This window comes from Thermobia domestica, chromosome 3 (genome assembly GCF_964235325.1).
Source record: "Thermobia domestica chromosome 3, izTheDome1.hap1.1, whole genome shotgun sequence".
Taxonomy (NCBI): Eukaryota; Metazoa; Arthropoda; class Insecta; order Zygentoma; family Lepismatidae; genus Thermobia; species Thermobia domestica.
This window is the reverse complement of record NC_137456.1, coordinates 134,799,784-134,819,492: the sequence shown is the minus strand read 5'-3', so window position 1 is coordinate 134,819,492 and position 19,709 is coordinate 134,799,784.

Genomic DNA, 19,709 nt, shown 5'->3' with positions numbered 1-19,709 from the left:
TTAATGAGAAATACCGGTAACATGTAAATACAATATAGGTAGCTAAAACATTTTTGTTTTCATTCTTCAGTAATGCATTATTATTAATCTCAGGGGGGCGCGGTGGCTCAGTGGTAGAGTGTTAACCTCCGGTGTTTGGGGTCCCTGGTTCGATCCCAACTCGCGCCGTGTGGACTTTGTAGTGGACAAACACCGTGCTCGTGGGTTTTCTCGGGGTTCTCCCGTTTCCTCCCACTTTCTTCATTCCACCATTTCACTCATTTCTCATTATCTCCGTCTCCTGTAGCCTAACCGGCATAATCGTGGGACGTTAAACTTAAAGATTTCATTTTTTATTAATCTCTGTATTTTATAGTGTATTCTCAAGCTTAAGGTGATGTATAATTAAATTTTGAATTCAGTTAACTTATTTTGTTTCTCAGATTGTTTTTAAAATGTATGTACAAACGTTTATTTTCATTCTTGAGAGTTTAAAGTGACGTATAGTTATTAAACATAGTATTTAATATTGTACTCTTAACGTGGAAGTGATATACAGTTAACTTTTGAATTCAGTTAACATTTTTCTCTCTGAAATTGCTTTAAAAAGTATGTAAAAACGTTTTTATTTTATTTGTTGAGTGCTAAAAGTGATGCAAAGTTATTAAGCTTACTACTTTATATTGTATTCTTAACCCTAAACTGATACACAGTGCGTTTTTGAATAAATTATGTCAAGTTATTTGAGTGACGAACACTGGTAGAAAATCCTGACTACTACTGGAACATTTTGATTTTAAGGTGACGACTACTGGTGCAAGGATTTTAAAATATTGTTTTTCCTCCAACGGCTACTCCTTTTTTAATTCTAACTACATGGTCATTATAGGAAGGATCAGTGAGTCTTTCCAACTATGGTACAGCTCCGACAGATTCACGATGCTCAGAGAAGAGACAAAATAGTATGTTTTCAACCTTAAAGTGAGAACCACTGGCGTTTTTACCCTGCTATGCAAAAGTAAGTGAGTACTCCAATGGAGTTCCAATGCGGTACTTAATTTCTGCGTTTTAGATATATGGAAATACATGTCTCTAAAATGTAAAGAACTGATTTTTTTAGGGGGGGGGAATAAACTATAGGTATGTGGGGCTTGCATACTTGACGCTACAATTCGGAAATTGAATTAAAATATGACTAACGGCTATCAAGATGTTGTCAAATAAAGGGAGGACCAACACAGTTAAGGGGTTTTCGTGTTAGATGCTAAAATTTCCGAAATCGGTCATGGAAAGTTAATAAACACCAGTAGCAATTTCATCTTAAAGTAATTAGATATCTTCATGGGGTGTTAGAACATCATGGAGTCTACCAAAATTAAATTTTAAAAGCTTTTGAAAATATAATCTGACATTTGTAAACAGTATTTGAAATATGTATTTACCCAAAACTTCCAGCTAGTACATCTAACATCTGGAGAAACACTGTGAAATAAAAGCTTGAAATTTCGGAAACAATTATTGGTCGCAACAAAATTAAATAAGATGGTACTTCTATGGGTTAAATCAGTACCTCAGTACAATTTCGATCGAAAGATTAGTTCAGTCCTAGGTTTTCTTCAGGCAATTCCAAGGGTTCATCGAGCTGTGCAAAAGAATGAAAATTCGCTGTCAATATCTAAGATAGTAAATAAGATATAAGGAATTATATATTTTATGACGTGAAAATAGAGATCTTTATGGATTTGTACTTTTGGGTCTTTCCTAAAAGAAAAAAATTCAGAAAACTACTGTATATACCTTAATAGACAATTCAGTGGGCGGGGACACAGTAGCTTAGTGGAAGGGTATTTAACTAATCTTTTTTTTTTTTGCAGAAACTATTGGAGTATTCACTTAACCCATAGAAATACGATCATACTTAACTCCCTATTTAATTTTAAAATTAAATAAAAGGAAATATTTCAGTGTAGCGACCCACGATTATGCATTTTAGTCTCAGGGAGATTATGATTAAAGCAAGTGAATGTTGTTGACAGAATTGATGGAATGCAAAGGTGGGAGGAGAGTACCCCGAGAAACCCACGAATACGATGTCCACTACAAACTGACTTGGCCGTGGATCGAACCAAGAACCCAATACACCAGAGGTAAGCACTCTACCACTAAGCCACTGTGCCCCCGCCCATTTAATTGTCTATTAAGGTATATACGGTTGTTTTCTGAAATTTCTTCTTCTTACAGCAAATACTCAAAAGTACAAATCCATGTGGGTCTCTATTTTTACGACGTCATAAAATACATAATTCCTTATATCTCGCTTGCTATATTAGATATTGACAAAAAATGTTCACTTTATTTCAGAGCCCGATGAACGCTTGGAATTGTCCAAAGAAAATTTAGAGCTGAATTAATCTTTCGATCGAAATTGTACTGACGAGTCTGAGGTTCTCACTTAACCCATATAAGTACCATCTTATTTAACTTTTGTTAGGATCAATAATTGTTTTCTGAAATTTCAAGATCTAATACGCTTTTATTGTATGGTGTCTCTCTAGCTGCTAGATGTACTAGCTGGAACTTTTAGGTAAATACATATTTCTAATACTCTTTACAAATGTCAAAATATATTTTACAAAACTTTTAAAATTTAATCTTGGTAGACCCCATGATGTTCTTAAACTCCATGGAAATACCTAATTATTTTAAGATGAAATTGCTACTGATGCTTATTAACTTTACATGACCGGTTTCGGAAATTTTACCACCTAACACGAAAACCCCATAACTATATGGATCCTCCCTTTATTTGACAATATCTTGATAGTCATATTTTAATTAATTTTCTAAATTGTACTGTCTAATATGCAAGCTCCACGTACCTATGGTGTCGCTTTTTATTTCACCATATTTCGGTAACTGTTAGGCGTACCGACTTGCGGTTTCGGTAAACACACACCTCTAACGTTCTTTAAAACGTTATTAAGACATATTTTAGAATATTTAGAAATGAGAGTTCTGGGAATATCATGGTACCCGAAAACCCCCATCAGGGCGTGTGTGTAGTGTATTTAATTGAAACTACTTTTGAGGTTGTTGTAAGCCCTCGTAATTACGTTTCCGAAACTGCACCATCTAGTACGCAAACTCCACAGTTCTGTAGTGTCGCTCTTTATTTTCCCATATCTCGATATCCATAAGGCTTACCGAGTTGAGGTTTTCGGTAAACAGATGTCAGTTCCTTACATTTTAGAGACATATATTTTCATATATCTAAAAAATACAGACATTAGGTACCCCATGGTAGCCCGAACACCATTGAGGTACCCACTTACTTTTGAATGGTAATACATTTTGAGTTGTTGTTCAGCATCAATAAACACTTCATAGTTTTTCTACGTGCAACCCAAAAGTCCATACCTGACCTAACAGATTTTGTCCATTTAATCTCAAAAATGTTAAGATACTTTGTATTGTTAAGTACAACCAAATTAAGCACACTGAATATAACATTTTAAATATTTTCTGATTTTTGTTGCAGGTATTTCGTGCATCAAACCAGGATTCTGCTTGAAAGACAGTCAAAAGAAGCAGTGTAGGTTGTGGCTAAAAGTACGCCCTTTCTGAAGACAGACTCAGTTGTACTTACATTATTTTGTACGAATATATAACCCTAATAAAGATACTGTACTACAAATTATTTCTTTCTTCCATAAATTATAATAAAATATTATCTCTGTTTAAAGAAAATGATTGTTAATGTTAAGTCATTTTAATTCTTTTTCTCTGTAATAAGAACATTATCCCTAGCAATATTTTTTATCTTTGTGCTATTGCGATTGGATGAAGTAAAATTCTATACGAAGCACTATTATTTCAGACATGCATTAATAACTAATGTATTGTTCTGTATGTAAGACAATGTGTATACTGAACATGTCTAGCGAAGGTGTTGTTTTAATACAGAATCTATAACTCAGCTTTTCAGTAGTCAACTTTATTGGGAATCCGAAGAAAGAAGTTAAAAAAAAAAAAATGTTGGACTTACCAGCGTGTGTGTGTTCGAATTCTGGACTAATCCAAATTATCCAGAGAAATCATTATATATTTCTTTGTTGCTATTTCAGATGTATCCTTTATCCAAGTCGTATGAAACGGAGACTTCATACATCGCTATACTTTGTATGAACTATGTTCCGTATTTACTTAATCACTTTGTAACTTTCTCTAGTGTTGACAAGGCCGCAGGTGTCAATCGAATAGTTTAGTGTTTCACTCATGTCACCTTGTGACTAAGGTACGTCCTGTCGGTATATATATGGTACTGGGTTCAATTAGCGATAAAATACATTTTTAGCGTTAAACAAATGCAAAAATCTATACGAAATGAGATACCGTGATCTCTGACTTACGGATAACACCAAGCAACTAATGGTACTGAGTGTGATTGAGTTTACTAATTACTATTTGGCTAAAATCAGTGTTCCTTTATCTATAGTTCTTTTCGTGCTTTGAATTGCAAAGTTTGAAATAACCGTTTTAAATTATTGTGTATATATATCTTCCGAGTAATTCTGAGAATCATTGCTCTTTCTTTAAGCAATGTATGAGACTGTTAAATTGCTCTTTCCTTAAAATGTTGCACTAAGAAGGATGCATCCAGGAAAGTCCAAATTTGCAGAATGTCTATAGCAGGGAAGAATAAATATGTTTAGTCGATGGCTGCACAACGCCTCCGCTGTCACCACGTTGTCACACAGCGAATACAGCGAACGTTTAAGAGTATTCTGCACTTACTATTAGGTATCGGCCTGGGAACTTTGGCGCATCTACCCAGTCTCCTTCTTGGTGTTTCATTTTTAATGGCGAGTACTGAGTAGGAATAATATTGTAAGCGAATGCGTTTCCGGCTGACACCACACTTTTAATTATTGCGACATTTAAAAAAAAAAAAAACTGTTAATTAAAATGTACAGAGAAGTTATTTCTGGAAAATTCTATTCAGGCCTCTTGTGGTAACAACTGCACTTTAGTAGAAGATACTATTAAGGAAAAGAATGAGGTAAAATAATCTTTATATCGTACAAGCAATGGATGATAACAGCTTAATAAATGATTGTACGTAAATCTTGTTTGAGTTTGAATATAGGATTGTATAAGGCTGTGCATTTTGCATTATTATTGAGGTGCTGCAACTAACTAACTGCAAACCATATGATAAATTCTTACAGTAATATATCACATATTGATTTACTCTGTATGGAAACGAAAATAGTTTAATATATGGTTAACCTCCTTTGTGCCAGGGGCGGATCCAGAGGGGGGCGATCGGGGCGATCGCCCCCCCCCACAAGAGGAAACTTTCTTATTTTATATATAAATAAACCCATCCATAACAAGTTTGGAGCTCTTAAAAGTAGCAGTATTACCGCCGACCGCCCCCCCCAGAAGTCCGTCCTGGATCCGCCCCTGCTTTGTGCCCATAATTTTAAAATTAACGCTTGTGTCACTTTTCAACACTTGACTTTGCAGTAGCTTTCCAACGAATTAGCAGGAAGCCCAAACTTATAGGACACCCTGCAGGTAAATACATTTCTTTGGACAGTTTCACTGCTCCAAACTAAGATTTGAAAAGTGTAGTATTGTTAATTTTATTATTATTGGCACAAAGGAGATCAACCATATTTTAAGCTATTTTTGTTTTCATACAGAGTAAAACAATATTTGACAACATTACAGTAAGAATGTATCATGCACTTTGCAGTATGTTGCAGCACTTTAATAATGGTGCACTATACGTACACTCTAGATCCTGCATATGTCCGATCCATACATTACAAGAAGGCAATACGTATTCGATACAGGTAAAATCTGTATATTTCATATGGACAACCTATTAGCTATATACATCCAATCTATACATTACATATGGCCAACCTGTACGCGACATACGTATAATCTATATGCTGCATGCAGACAGTCTGTAAGCTACATATATGCACTCTGTATGGTGCATACGGATATTCTGTATGCTGTATCTGGACAAGCTGTGTGCGACATAAGGAAAATCTGTATAATACATACGTACAATACGTATACTGTATCTAGTCGTACGTATGGGGCACAAGTACAATATAGATGCTGTCTCGGGGTTGAACGCAAGAAACATACGTACAGAACGTATATTGCATACTTCTTGAAATCATGCTCCGTCCTGATAGTCAGTGTATGTCGTCATTAGTAACCCACATGCTACATACGACCCTGACGTCACAAAGCTAGATATTACCTCCGTATATACTTGTTACTGCAGATAACGTCACACGAATGACGTCATTGCACTTGTGCAGACAGTACGTATAATACATACTTTTTCAGCTATACGTTTGCTGCAGGATGTTATATACGGTTGTACGTTAAGTCCAGAAACTACAGGAATTACGAATGTAACCTACGTTTTTAAGTATGCCACCTACATTTTTTTTTCTCAGTGCAAATGGCAACCCTGCATCCATTCTTTAAATTCAACTATGTTTAGGAGGGGATGGAAATATTGTTGTTGGTCAAAGTACAGTAGTGTTAGTAAGGATCAAAGAAGAAAAAAACGAGGACAGTGACGCCGATTTGGAGTTGGAAACTGAAGATTGCACAACGAATATAAGATTTTTTTGTAATATTCTATACTATAATTTTGGAAACGAAAATTGATAATTTTGTTATCTGAGGTTGGCAACTCTGAACAGACTTAAAGTCATTTGTCACCTACTACTCTCTATATTAAAATGCTAGGTTTATATGTTTGTCCCCAATTCTTTCGACAATGAGATCTTGAAAACCACAAGTGCTAGAAACGTGCCATTTTCGCTGCTTGATTCCAAATTTTGTGTAGATTGTCCAGTTCTCATTCAAATTTTCAAATACCGTGTCGTTATTGTTCTACTCAACATTTTAGGGGCCGTTTTGAGCTCATAAGATTAACATTGTTGCGGATCGAAACTACGGTGTTAGGCAACCAATAAAGAAGTTACGTGTGGCGGGTTGACGGACATTTTAGAAGCATTGCTTAAATCTGAATGCAAAACCTACAGATGGTGATCAGAAAAATGGAAACACCTGAACGAAACTGCAACTTACCAGATTAATATGGTGTCGGGCCACCTTTCGCCTTCAGAACAGCCTTGATGCGACGTGGAATGGAGGCATAGAGGTCGTGAATGGTAGCAAGTGGAATTTTACGCCATTCCTCGTGCAGGGCGTCGGCCAGTTCTGTGAGAGAGGATGGAGGTGGCAATCGTCGCCGGAGTCGTGTTTCCAAGACGGATCACAGATGTTCAATTATGTTGAGATCTGGGGATTGTGCGGGCCAGGGCAGGTGTTGAACTTCATCCCGATGTTCCCCAAACCACACTGCAACAACGCCAGCTGTGTGAATGGGTGTATTATCATCCTGGAAGGTGGCGTCATTGTCCGGGAACAACATCCGGACCATAGGATGCAAGTGGTCTCCTAAAATTGCGACATAATCGTTGGCAGTGATTCGTCCGCTAAGTGTAACCACGGGACGCAATGAAAACCATGATATTGCGGCCCACAGCATCACCGAGCCGCCGCCATGTTTCACAGTTGGGTGGAGACACTGCAGACCATAAGCTTCTTTGGGTGTTCTCCACACATAAACACGGCCCGTGGTTGGGAATAGGGTGAAGGATGACTCATCCGAACATATCACACGTTTCCAGTCCTCAACGGTCCAAGTTGCATGGTCGCGGCACCATTTGCAGCGTGCGAAAGCGTTATGGTCCCTGATGAGTGGTTTGGCCCGTGCAACACGACCCCGTAAGTTCATGTCATGTAATTCGCGGCGGACTGTGATTGTCGAAACAGGGTGGGGGAGGTGCAGATTGAGTTCCTCCGTGAGCTCCTCCGTGGCTAAGCGGTTAGCGTGCGCGCCTTTGGCGTGGGAGGCCCGGGTTCGATTCCCGGCGGGAGCTCATGTGGTTCGGATTCCACGTTAATCAGTAGGTCCACGTCTCATATAGCCTCGCTGCTGAACGGGACGTTAAACTCAAAATCAACTCAACTCAATGAGTTCCTCCGTCACTTGCTCCGCAGTGGCACGACGGTTCTGCGTGACAATGCGCTTTAATACCCGGCGTGACCTTCACTCATGATTTTCTTCCGCCCACTGTTCCGCTTCCCCGATGTGGTTTTCCCGTGTGTTGTGTAGGCCCTCATCACCTTCGACACTGTCCCACGCGACACACCTAACACAGTAGCCACTGCCGTCACACTCACTCCACATAACCGCGCATCAACAATTTGCCCTCTGAAAATCTGAGAAGTCTCCCATTTTACACTACCTCCGTCTGCTGCAGCCACTGGACACTGCTGTTCCACTGCGCCTGACGTAGTATGGAGACCGACCTAATACACCACCACTAGCGGTCCGGCGCTGCGGGCACCATGACACCACTGCCAACCCATACATCTGACGTGTTGCCAACTATAAGTGTTTCCATTTTTCTGATCACCATCTGTACATATTGCATGCTGACAATTTCAGAGGCTTCAAGAGATGCAATGAGGCGTACTAGGACGGATATCGATTTATTAGAAAAAATATTTCCACTTCATATCATGTTACTTCTAGAAATTTGCTACAAACTCACTTCAACATCTATACATAGCAATTCACTTTCTTTGTGAGCCTCCTATTCCTTACTTGTGTGAGTAAGGAGATATGCACATTTGGAAGGAGATTCATAGTCATAACAGAACGATGCACTGAGTAGACAGTGCAAGTTCAGTTTGTACATAGTTAAGAAATCAATGCGTATGCTGGGGCTTCTTTACTGATTCACTAAACTATTCACTGTAGCATCATTAGCAACATTCTATAAAACTTTAATAGCACCCAAGATCGAATACTGCTCTCCCATATGGGCCACGGCCGCACCTACACATCTCTCTAGAATTGTGTCTGTTCTCAATTTCTTTATTGCAATAGTACATTTTCGTGTTCCCGCACTTCGAATATTACTAAGGAGGAAATTTTGCGATATCTTATAAATAATATCCAGACGTCAGGAATACGCAGAAATAACTCTTGTCTGAAGTGTCTTCATAAGATAGTTAATGGGAACCTAAGATCAGAAACCCTACTTCAACGACTATCCTTACGTATCCCTTCCCGCAAAACCCGGAATACCCACCTATTCCATCTTGCACGCCTTAGGTTGACAATTATACAGAGGTCTCTTTTTCACAGAGTACCGAACTATTACTGTATAATAATCTAACTAGTGTGGTGGACATTTTTTCGAGCTACACGGTGTTTGAAAGAGCAATAAAAAGCATGCTGGCCAAATAATATTACTTGTGCACTCTTTGTTGATATTATTGATGTTACTGTTGTTATTTACTTTTATTGTTTTTGTCCTTTCTGTTTCTTTTCTTTTCCTGCTTGGTAACATTTCCCTGTGTAAAATGTCAAAATTATGCTATATCTGGGAATTTGTTATATAATTTTCATAGTTATATACATTGCACGGAAAGTATTTCAGACATTTTTTCCACTCCTCTTCTGCTTATTGCAAAACAAAAGTCAGTCCCTGTACACATCCATGCTTCAGCAAATCAAGAAAAAAAAAACTGAAGATTCTTGGTCCCAGTTTCGTGTGCAAGAATTTATGACTGCCTTGGAACAAGCGGTGATAAACACTACAAGAGAAACATTCCAGCAAGCGACATTACGCATTTGTTTGTTTCATTCTATCCGATCTATGTGGAGAAAAGTACAAGATATAGGGTTGGCTCCACTTTACAAGACTGATAATGACATGGGAAATAGGTTAGGACAGCAGATGCACTTCCACTCGTCCTCTTGAAGACATTCCTAATGTATTTCCATAGAGCTATACAAAATGATGTTCTCGACATCCGACAGAGGCACAGGTTTTTCTACACTACTTGGTGGACACCTATGTTGACGAACTGAATGCAACCTTCTACCCGTAAATACATGAATACTTGAAAGTTTACTTTTTCATTGGATTGTTTTTTAACTATTTACGTTGTGCTAATTATATTTGTATTAATGTTTCGGAGCAACAAGAAACAAATTTGATAACAACAGTGAAAAGCACAAACAATGCCGAGGTTTAGCATTTCAAGTTTAATAGGAAGTAGATATAAATCACACACACACACACATATATATACACATATATATATATACTTTTAAAGCAAAAACAATCCGATAATGCAGCTGCTGGAAGCGTGCAATTTAACTTTCCGGAGAAGATTGTGGGTACGTTTAGACAGTCGTACTCGTGTTCTGAAGAGGAGGTTTAGGTGTGGCGAGGTTGGCTTTATTCCGTATTTTAATGCAGTATCTCATTGCGTTCATTTGGATAGTTGATATTACAATCCAATGAAGACAAGGTGATATTAAGAGTCACACTTGCGTACTAAATTTGTTAAGGTTCATGCCATTATTGTTGAATGCAAATTATTTTTTAAATTTATTTATGTGTCTGTAATTTGTTCTTGTTGCAGTAAATCTTGATTGCACTTGTGCGACAAGGCTCGATTGCGAGCTGCACCTCTTTAGATTTATGTTGGCATTTTGTTCCTTTCACGAACTATTTCTAATATTGAGGTGCTACGTGCTACTAAAACTTTTCATGTGATTCTGCGAAACAGTAATGGGTAACCTTGGCAACGTTGCACACTGTAAAGGCATTCTACGAAACAGAAAGTAACCGTTGTTCTGGAAGATCTTGGATCTGAGCATTAGTCATCTTAAATAGATTCCCTGCAGCATTGAACCTCTTATGCCATTCAGAAGTACGGCAACGAGAAACGCGATTACCTCAATAATTAGAATTAGCAAGACAACAAACTTTTTCAACATCTCAAATGTTTCCACTGGAGTTTTCCATTAGCGCGCACAGAACTTGACATTTACTCTCTGCTTTACTCTATACTTGCAGTGGCAACCTTCCAAGCTGAAAATATCTGCATGTGTTTTCAAGATTTACCAATGTAAAAAATCTTCCGTGCCAAAACTGACACAGCAGAAAACGATCAGCCTCGTTTCCTAATTGCCACATTGTGAATATATAAAAAGAAAAAGAAAAATGGTAGGAGATACGAAACAGATTACATCTTAGTAAAAACTGAATAAAAACAGATATCAATATAGATTACAAATTAATGGAAATTGAAGACAAATTACGATCCAAAGAGTTCAAGTTATTATAGAAAATTATTTTGAAGCTGAGGGAAAAAACTAACAGGCTGATGAGAGGAAATAAAAAAGATGGAAAGAAATAATCGATTATCACCAGACAGAAATAATAAATCAACATTTAAAAAAATAAAGAAAGAAGTTTTAATACCAGAAAACTTTGTATTAATAACGAATATAAGATACGGTATAAATCCTAGAGAAAAGAGAAAATATTGGACTTAATGAAGAAGAGGAGACAATAAATTTATGCAACTAAGATTTCAACTCCAACTAGGTTCAATCTATTTCTTTACTTACAAAGTCACTGCATATCTGTAGACATTCTCTGATTAAGTTTCAAAACAACTAGAGTTCGTTTCAATCTCCATTAATCATTGAAATGCTTATTTGTCTGCCAGCCAGATGACCAAGGTTAACGAAGTCGGTTTATGCAATATTGTCTTCAGGCTATCTGAAATATTGGGGCCACTCCTAATGAATTTAAGCGTTCTGTCGATTTAAATGTAAGGAGACAGCACAATACATCTAGAATTACGCTAATAGACGTCCTGATTTAATCTTGGCAGTCCTTCCTTTTTGGTCCTATTCCGACTTTCAAGATGCGAAAATGTTCCTATTTTTTTTGTCTTAAATAGTCAGTTATATTATTTTACACGCTCATTGTGAGCTTTTCTTACAGAATTTATCAGGCTGATTGATAGAGATATAATTTATAGAGAGTCACATATGCATATTTTTTTCTATCTAAAAGCACTACTATGTTTTAGACAGAAATACGAGAATTACTTGGAAGTACGAAAAATGAAGGAAAACTAACAAGCATTGATAATATTAATAATCCTCAACAACATTTCTGAGAGCTGAAGAAAAGCTGTAAGAGACAGAGTAGTATTGCCCCACTAGCTCTGATTGGCTAAGAGACGTCACGTGATCGGATCACATGATACAACTCATATGGGTCAGCGTCCTCTTACTTTGGCATGGGTACCTTGAAGCACTCCCTTAAATTTTTGAAATTGTCAAAACAATAAAGTTGGTATGATACTATACCAGAGTATATACCTCTCTAAGTTTGGATAAATCATTTTGTTCCCTCCAAAAATTAAAATTTTTGAGGTTTTTAACCTATTTTATCCTCTTTGACGAAGGTTTATTATCACATTATATGGTTTAATAGACGGGTTATATGGTTTAATGACAATATTCTCTTTCATAAGACGTGTGTATGATCTCCTCAAATTTCGGGAGGGATACAATGACCTAGCCCACAAATTTGAATATTGTCAAAAAATAAAACTTTGTAAATGTTCTCTAGGGCTCAAAGTAATTGGTCCTGCTTGTTACCTTCTATGGGAAAAATATTGACAAAGTGCATGTAATCAATATGTTTTACCACAAGGTCGGTTATTGACCTAATTTATCCTCTTTCATGAGGCTTTATTAAAACTTATGGTTATATGGATGAATTTAGGGATTCATTGTCTTCAAAAGGATACAGGTATCATGCTGCTCTCTCTCTGAAATTTCCAGACAGGAACATAGGACCACCTTTTAAATTTGAAAATTGTCAAAACTAAAACTTGGTAATTGTTCTCTAGGAATCAAATATATCTCTCTGTAAAATTGGTTGGTTCAGCTCGCAACCTTCAATGGATAAAAAAATACTAAAAGATATAAGTAAACAACCTTTGATATTTGATTTTGAGTTTGGACACAAAATGTAGATTACCTTCTTGTATGAGGCGAGAATGTTGAATGTTCTGTCCCAAGTTCACTAAGACAAACAACATTTTTAAATTACAATTATAAAAACCAAATTTTCAAATTATCTTCTTTAATGAGTGCAACAATTTTCAGTGAGTTCAAAAATATTCAAACTAAAAATTACCAAACAAAATTTTCAAACTAAAGTTATTCAACAAAAGTTTTCAAATTAAATTCGAGATTATAGATATGAACATGAGGGTATTTACATTAATTTAAACATTTTAGAAGAAGTCTTATATGGAAATTATTTTTGTGGTGGATGTACGTTAGGTCCGGGTCCTAGACTAAGCTACCACTTATCAAAAATAAGAAATCATATTTACTAGAAATTTTAGTATTGAGATTGTTTAATAATAATAATAACAATACGTTGACGTGTATTGTATCATTATTTAACAGAAAATTGTTTTGATGCCACAGCGGCATATTTTTTTTATTCCCAAATAAAATATAAGACTATAAAGAACTTGAAATGTTTATCTGAAGGTTTAAAACATAAAACAGAGCATTACTGCATTTTTATAATGTGATTCATGTGTTCTAACGTAAAGTTCATATATTTTTATGTCTTCAAAGTAAAACTTATAAATTTAGGACTTGAAACCTGATAGACAATCATTGAAATCAATTAATATACAACAAGAGCAACCTCACATTTTGAATGTTAGTGTTTGTAGACGTAACTCGTTATTCGTGGAAAGATATCTTCGGTGAATTGTAATTGTCTTCTGGACTTGTAATCGAAATTTAGGATATGAAACCAGAGTACATCAACAATTTCATATTTTGAACATTAGGGCTGTAGTTATTATTCATAGTTTAAAGTCATTGATGGAACTTTTAGGAATTCAAACCTAATAGGAAATTATTGAAACCGATTGATGTGCAACAATGACAACTTCATAGTGTAAGATGATTGGTGGAAAGATATCCTCGGTGCAAGCTGATTGGCCTTTCAACTTTTGATCTTTCTTTTAATAGTTTTTAATTTTTTAAATGTTTTGTTTGAACTCTTGCATTCTGAAAAAAAAATGATTTGTTTAGTTCAAACTTTTTTGTTTAAAATTTTGAACCCATCAATTGGTATCAATAACAATTTCGTATTTTGATCTTTATTCACAACTCAGTCAGAGATCATTGGTGTTTGAGATTCTTGCTCTAATATTCTTACTGTCGAATTTCTTTCACATCATATCCATCACTTTTGGATTTGCAGTCACGATTCATAATCTAAGGTCATTAATGAAAAATTATTTTTATGCAGTCTCATTGCTTGTTGAATCATTACTTTGAACCTTAGAATTTACAGTCTCAATTCATAGTCTAAGATCATTGATAAAATATTATTTTTAGGCAATTTGATTAGTGAATCAATTAACACTTGGAACGTTAGGACTGTAATCACGATTCATAGTCAAAGGACATTGGTGGAAAGTCATTTTTGACGAAATCTGATTAATTATCGACAAAACTTTTAAACAAGTTTCTTATAGACTGAAAATATTTCCACAAACAGAATTCCTTTCGTGTTTAAAAACAGCCAGAAATATATTTGAAAGGAGTATGTAATTCACTACTTTATTTGGATCTGTATTTAGCTTATGATAAATTAAATGTTGATTCCGTTGAATATAGGAACGTATGAGTAGTATATCAAATTTATTGTGGTTTGAATCCTGGATTATGTTACTCGTTCCAAAATGTAGAGACCAAATTGATAAATATGACTTTTGCAGATACTTTACTTGATTGAAATAATTTTGGTATTTAAACCTATCGAATTGCTTAAAACCAGATGAAATTTCACTGTTAACAGTTTATCATATCACAACATTTCTGCTTGACAATGTTTATCTTGCTATATATATATATATATATATATATATATATATATATATATATATATATATATATATATGTAGTTGAGGTTAAAAGCTGAAAGTTTTTTGTAATTACAGAAAAATACAGTTACAGAGCGACGAAAGGAGAGAAGAAAGAATGGTGATCATGAAAAATTCGAATTCGGTATTTCAACAGATTTACATATTTCATAATCTGTAAATATCAAAAATTTGTTTCTAGACATTGGTCCCTCTCCCTCTGTTTGTCAGTTCCTCCTGATATACACACGCCTAGAATGATTATCATTTAACGTATCTATAAGGGTAGTTACTGAAGGGTGAGAATAAAAAATTCTGATTTTCTCAAAAACGGCTCTAGCAATTTTGCCCATATTACAACCCGATACTGTAGCATGTCATTTCTCTGGGGAAAATGGAGAAGTAGTGGTTTACTCTTATCTGTGATCTTTTGTGGACAATTTTTTCTAATACGAGTAAGATAATTTTGTTTATATTTTGTAAATAAAGATTTGATTAATAGTTTGACAATCTGACATAACTCATTTACCCTTAGGGTAAGTTATTTTGAACAATTTTCACAAAACAATTTAGGTAATGTTGTTCATGTTACATTTTTAAATGTTCCATTAATAACCTGCCAATATGGAGGAACTTATTTGTCCTGAAAATCTACGATGGTGGTAATACTATATTTGAACGATTTTCTCAGAAACTACTCAGATGATTCTGTTCACATTTTATAAATAATATTTCATTAATATTCGTATAATGTTGAGTAGACTACTTCGATCAGAATATCCACAAGGTGTGGTTTACTCTTGGGAGTGAGTTTTCTGACAGTTTTGTGAAATACGAGTCATGATTTTCTTGATATTTTATAAAGAAATACCTCATTAATAATCTTAACACGTGGTGTAAGTCATTTTTATGGAAAAATCTATAAAGGGTAGTTTACACTTGAGAATGAGTTTTCTGTTGTCAAGATTTTCCGAAACCTTTTACAATATTGTTCATATTTCACAAGAAAATCTTCAATTAATAACTGCAACACATGATTTAGTTTAAGGTATTCGAAGGAGTAGGTTTAGTGCGGTAGCTTGTACCATTCATGTTTTAGATTTTTTTCACTTACTGAACTTTCAGCTTAAAAATTTTATTCGACTTTTCCAATTTGAAAAGTTTTCTTTTTGAAATGTTTCATTTTAAAATTTTGTTTAAAACTTTGTGTATTAATATTATTGCGTTCATTGAAAATTTTGTTACGCTTGAAAAGTTTACACTTGCTGAAGTTTTTTAGTTTGTAAATGTTCGTTTGAAAATATTTTGTATTTTTTGTAAACTTGTTAATCAGAATCAATGGTACAATTCAAAATACGTGATCAAGTAAGTCAGGAATTTAGACGTTGTTAAATTTAACTTTCGACCAATGACCTTAGACTGAGTCGTTACTACACTCCTGAGGTTCAAAATGCTGATTGATCTACCAATTAACTTGCACCAAATATAAACTTTAGCAATGACATTAGACTATGAGTTGTATTTGCGAATTCTAAAATTCAAAGTAATGATTGATCAACCAATCAGACCGCATGAAAATAATTTTTCGCTACTGACCTTAGAATGAATCGTGACAACAAACTCAAAAGTGGCGAACATGATGTGAGAAAAATTTAATAGAATTATTAAACCAAAAATTCCAAATACTAGTGATCTTAGACTATGAGTTGTAACTAAGCTTCAAAATATGAAATAATTGTTGTTCCATATCAATCGATAAGTGACAAATTTTAAACAAAAGATTTCAAATTTAAAAATTTCAAAAAGCTTTAAAATAAGTGCAAAACTTTTCAAAGTTGAAAAATTTAAGTCAGAAAATTTAAAGATTGGGAAGTGATCAACAAATGAGATTGCACCGAGAATAACTCTTCACCAAACATCTTACACTTGAAATTATTGTTGTATATCAATCGCTTTTTTTATAATTACCAATTAGGTTTCAGTATAATTAACAATGACTTTAAACTATGCGTCGCAACAACAATCATAAGGTTCAAAATGTGAAATTGTAGATGTATTCAGATTTCATGTCCTAAATTTCAATTCCAAGTCCAAACAATGATTAGATTTCACCAAAGATATCTTCACGAATGACGAGTTACGTCTACAAACCTTAAGATTCAAACTGTAAAGTTGCTGTTGTTGTATATTAATTGCTTTTAATGATTGTCTATCAGGTTATAAGTCCTAAATTTATGTTTTACTTTGAAGACAAAAAATATATGAACGTAACGTTAGAACACATGAATCATATTACAAAAGTATACTAAAACCCAGTTTCATGTTCAAAACCTACAGAAAAACAGTTAAAATTCATAATACTATCAATTTTTATTTGAAGATGAGAAACTTGCAATTGTGACGTAAAAACAATTTTCTGTTAAACAATGATTCAATATACGTCAACGTATTGTTAATCCTAAAATCAATAATAAATATAATTTCTGATTTTTGATAAGTGATACTTTAAAACCCAGGCCCAACGTATTTCCCCTAAGATAATTTCCACACAACAGTTCTTCTAAGATGTTTAAATAACATGTAAGTAATTACTTTAAGATGTAAATACCCTCATATTAATATCTACAAACGTGAGTTTAGATCGAAAACTTTTGATTGAAAGTTTAGCTATAAATATTTAGAGTGAAATCTTCAATTGATTTTTAGCACTTAATGAAAATTTGTTTGTTAGAAAATCGTTGCACTCACCGAAAAACATAATTTTAAAAATTTCGTTTCAAAATTTAAGTTTAAAAATTTTGTTTGAGAATTTTAGTTTGAAAAATTGTTAGAATTTTAGTTTTAAAAGTTTTTAAATTTTTCTTTTGAAAAATATAAACTACCACACACTGAAAATATTTAACGTAAAAATTTTTATATTAAATTTTGTTTGAAAAATTTTAGAAATATTAGTGATTTTCAAAGATCTTTCTTGTTTAAAAATTTTTTAAATGTTTTGTAATCACTGAAAATCTCTGTTTTAAATTTTTATTTCAAATTTTTTACTTAAATTGTTAAGCTTGAAAATATTTACCAAGAAAACATTTATTTTAAATCTTTAGATTACATTTTAAAATTCTTATTTTAAAAAAAAATGTTGTGCTCAATGAAACTTTGAAAAAAATTAATTCACTTAAAAATTTTTGAAAATTCATTAGGAATTTTTATTTGAAAATTTTTACACGCAAAATTTGACTGGTTTGAATAATTTTGTTTTAAAAATTTTTAAAATTCAGTTTGAAAATTTTGTTTCTAATATTTTAATTTGAGATTTGTTTTAAAAACCTAACGAAATTACAAAACGTTACACTGGGTAGCCATGTTTTATTCAACAGATGCAATCAATGTACTTATCTATATGATCATATGTTGGAATAAAGGCTCTTTTTGGCGAACTTTGGGAGAGAGCATTCAAAATTCCCACCTCATATAGGAAGGTAATTTACATTTCCCGTCCAAATTCAAAATTCCAGCCAAATATCAAGGGCTATTTATATATACCTTTTAGCAATTTTTTATCCATTGGCCATTGAAGGATATGAAGTGAATCAACCAATTTTACAGTTATGTATTTACATCCTAGAGAACAAACACTATTTTGATTTTTGACAATTTCCAAACGTAACGGATGGTGCTATGTTTTCCTTCCCGAAATTTGAGAGAGTGTGCACCATGATAGCTGTATCATATTGAAGAGAATGACTCTCTAAATTCATCCATATATCCACATGTTTTAATAAAACATCATGAAAGAGAATAAATCAGGTCAATAACCGACCATGTGGTAAAACCTATCGAATACTATGTTTTTGGCAACTTTTATCCGTAGATGGGAGCAAGCAGAATCAACCAAATGTACAGGTGTATATTTTTGATTTCTAGAGAACATTTACGAAGTTTTACGTTTTGACAATATCCGAATTTTTAGGGTTTGTTAATGTAGCTTTCCAAAAATTTGAATGAGTCATGTCGTATGATAAGAAAATAAACCCCTAAATTAAACCATATAACCATGTAATGTGATAAACTCTCATCAAAGAGGAAAAGCATGCGAAATCTTAATTTCTGGAGTTTTTTTCGATAAAAGTGAACGAGAAGAACCACCGAAATATACAGAGGTACGTTTCCTGATATATTACCACCCACTTTTTTACTTCTGGGAATTTCCAAAATTTAAAGGGGCTCTATACGCATCCTTTACGAAATTTGGGTGTTGTCAAGGTATCCCAGGTAAAATCAGAATAACATTTCCTCTATGAATCATACCTTGTGATCTGGTCACGTGACGTCTCACAGTCAATCAGAGCAGAGTGAGAGCAAGTAGAGCCAAGCTTCTTTCTAGAATGATGAACTAGCATGAGTCCTTGTAAGATACGAAGCGTTACTTGACTACTAGAATTTAAGAAACCACACAGCTCAACACTATATCACTGAGATTCTAGCAGCCTGAAAGCGCATTCCATCTTTACAATGCTTAAAATATCTTAAGAAAATAGCTGTAATACTTACCGCATATACCGTCGAAGGAAGTCAATGATGAAATCAATAATGAACAGACGTTCCATAGGGAATATTTGTTTTAATATAACTGAGTTTTGACAGGACATTTGATGGGCCTGAATGAAATTCAGATGCGTCCCGGCCATCTTTAAATCTTACTCGTGTAGCCGAAGTTCCACGCTAAAATAAACTTCCAGTAATTGCCATATGTTCTTAACTTATCGATCAGTTGAAAAGTTTCAGAAAAATGTCCCGATTTCAGGATCTGAAAATATGGTTTTCTTAGTTTAGGA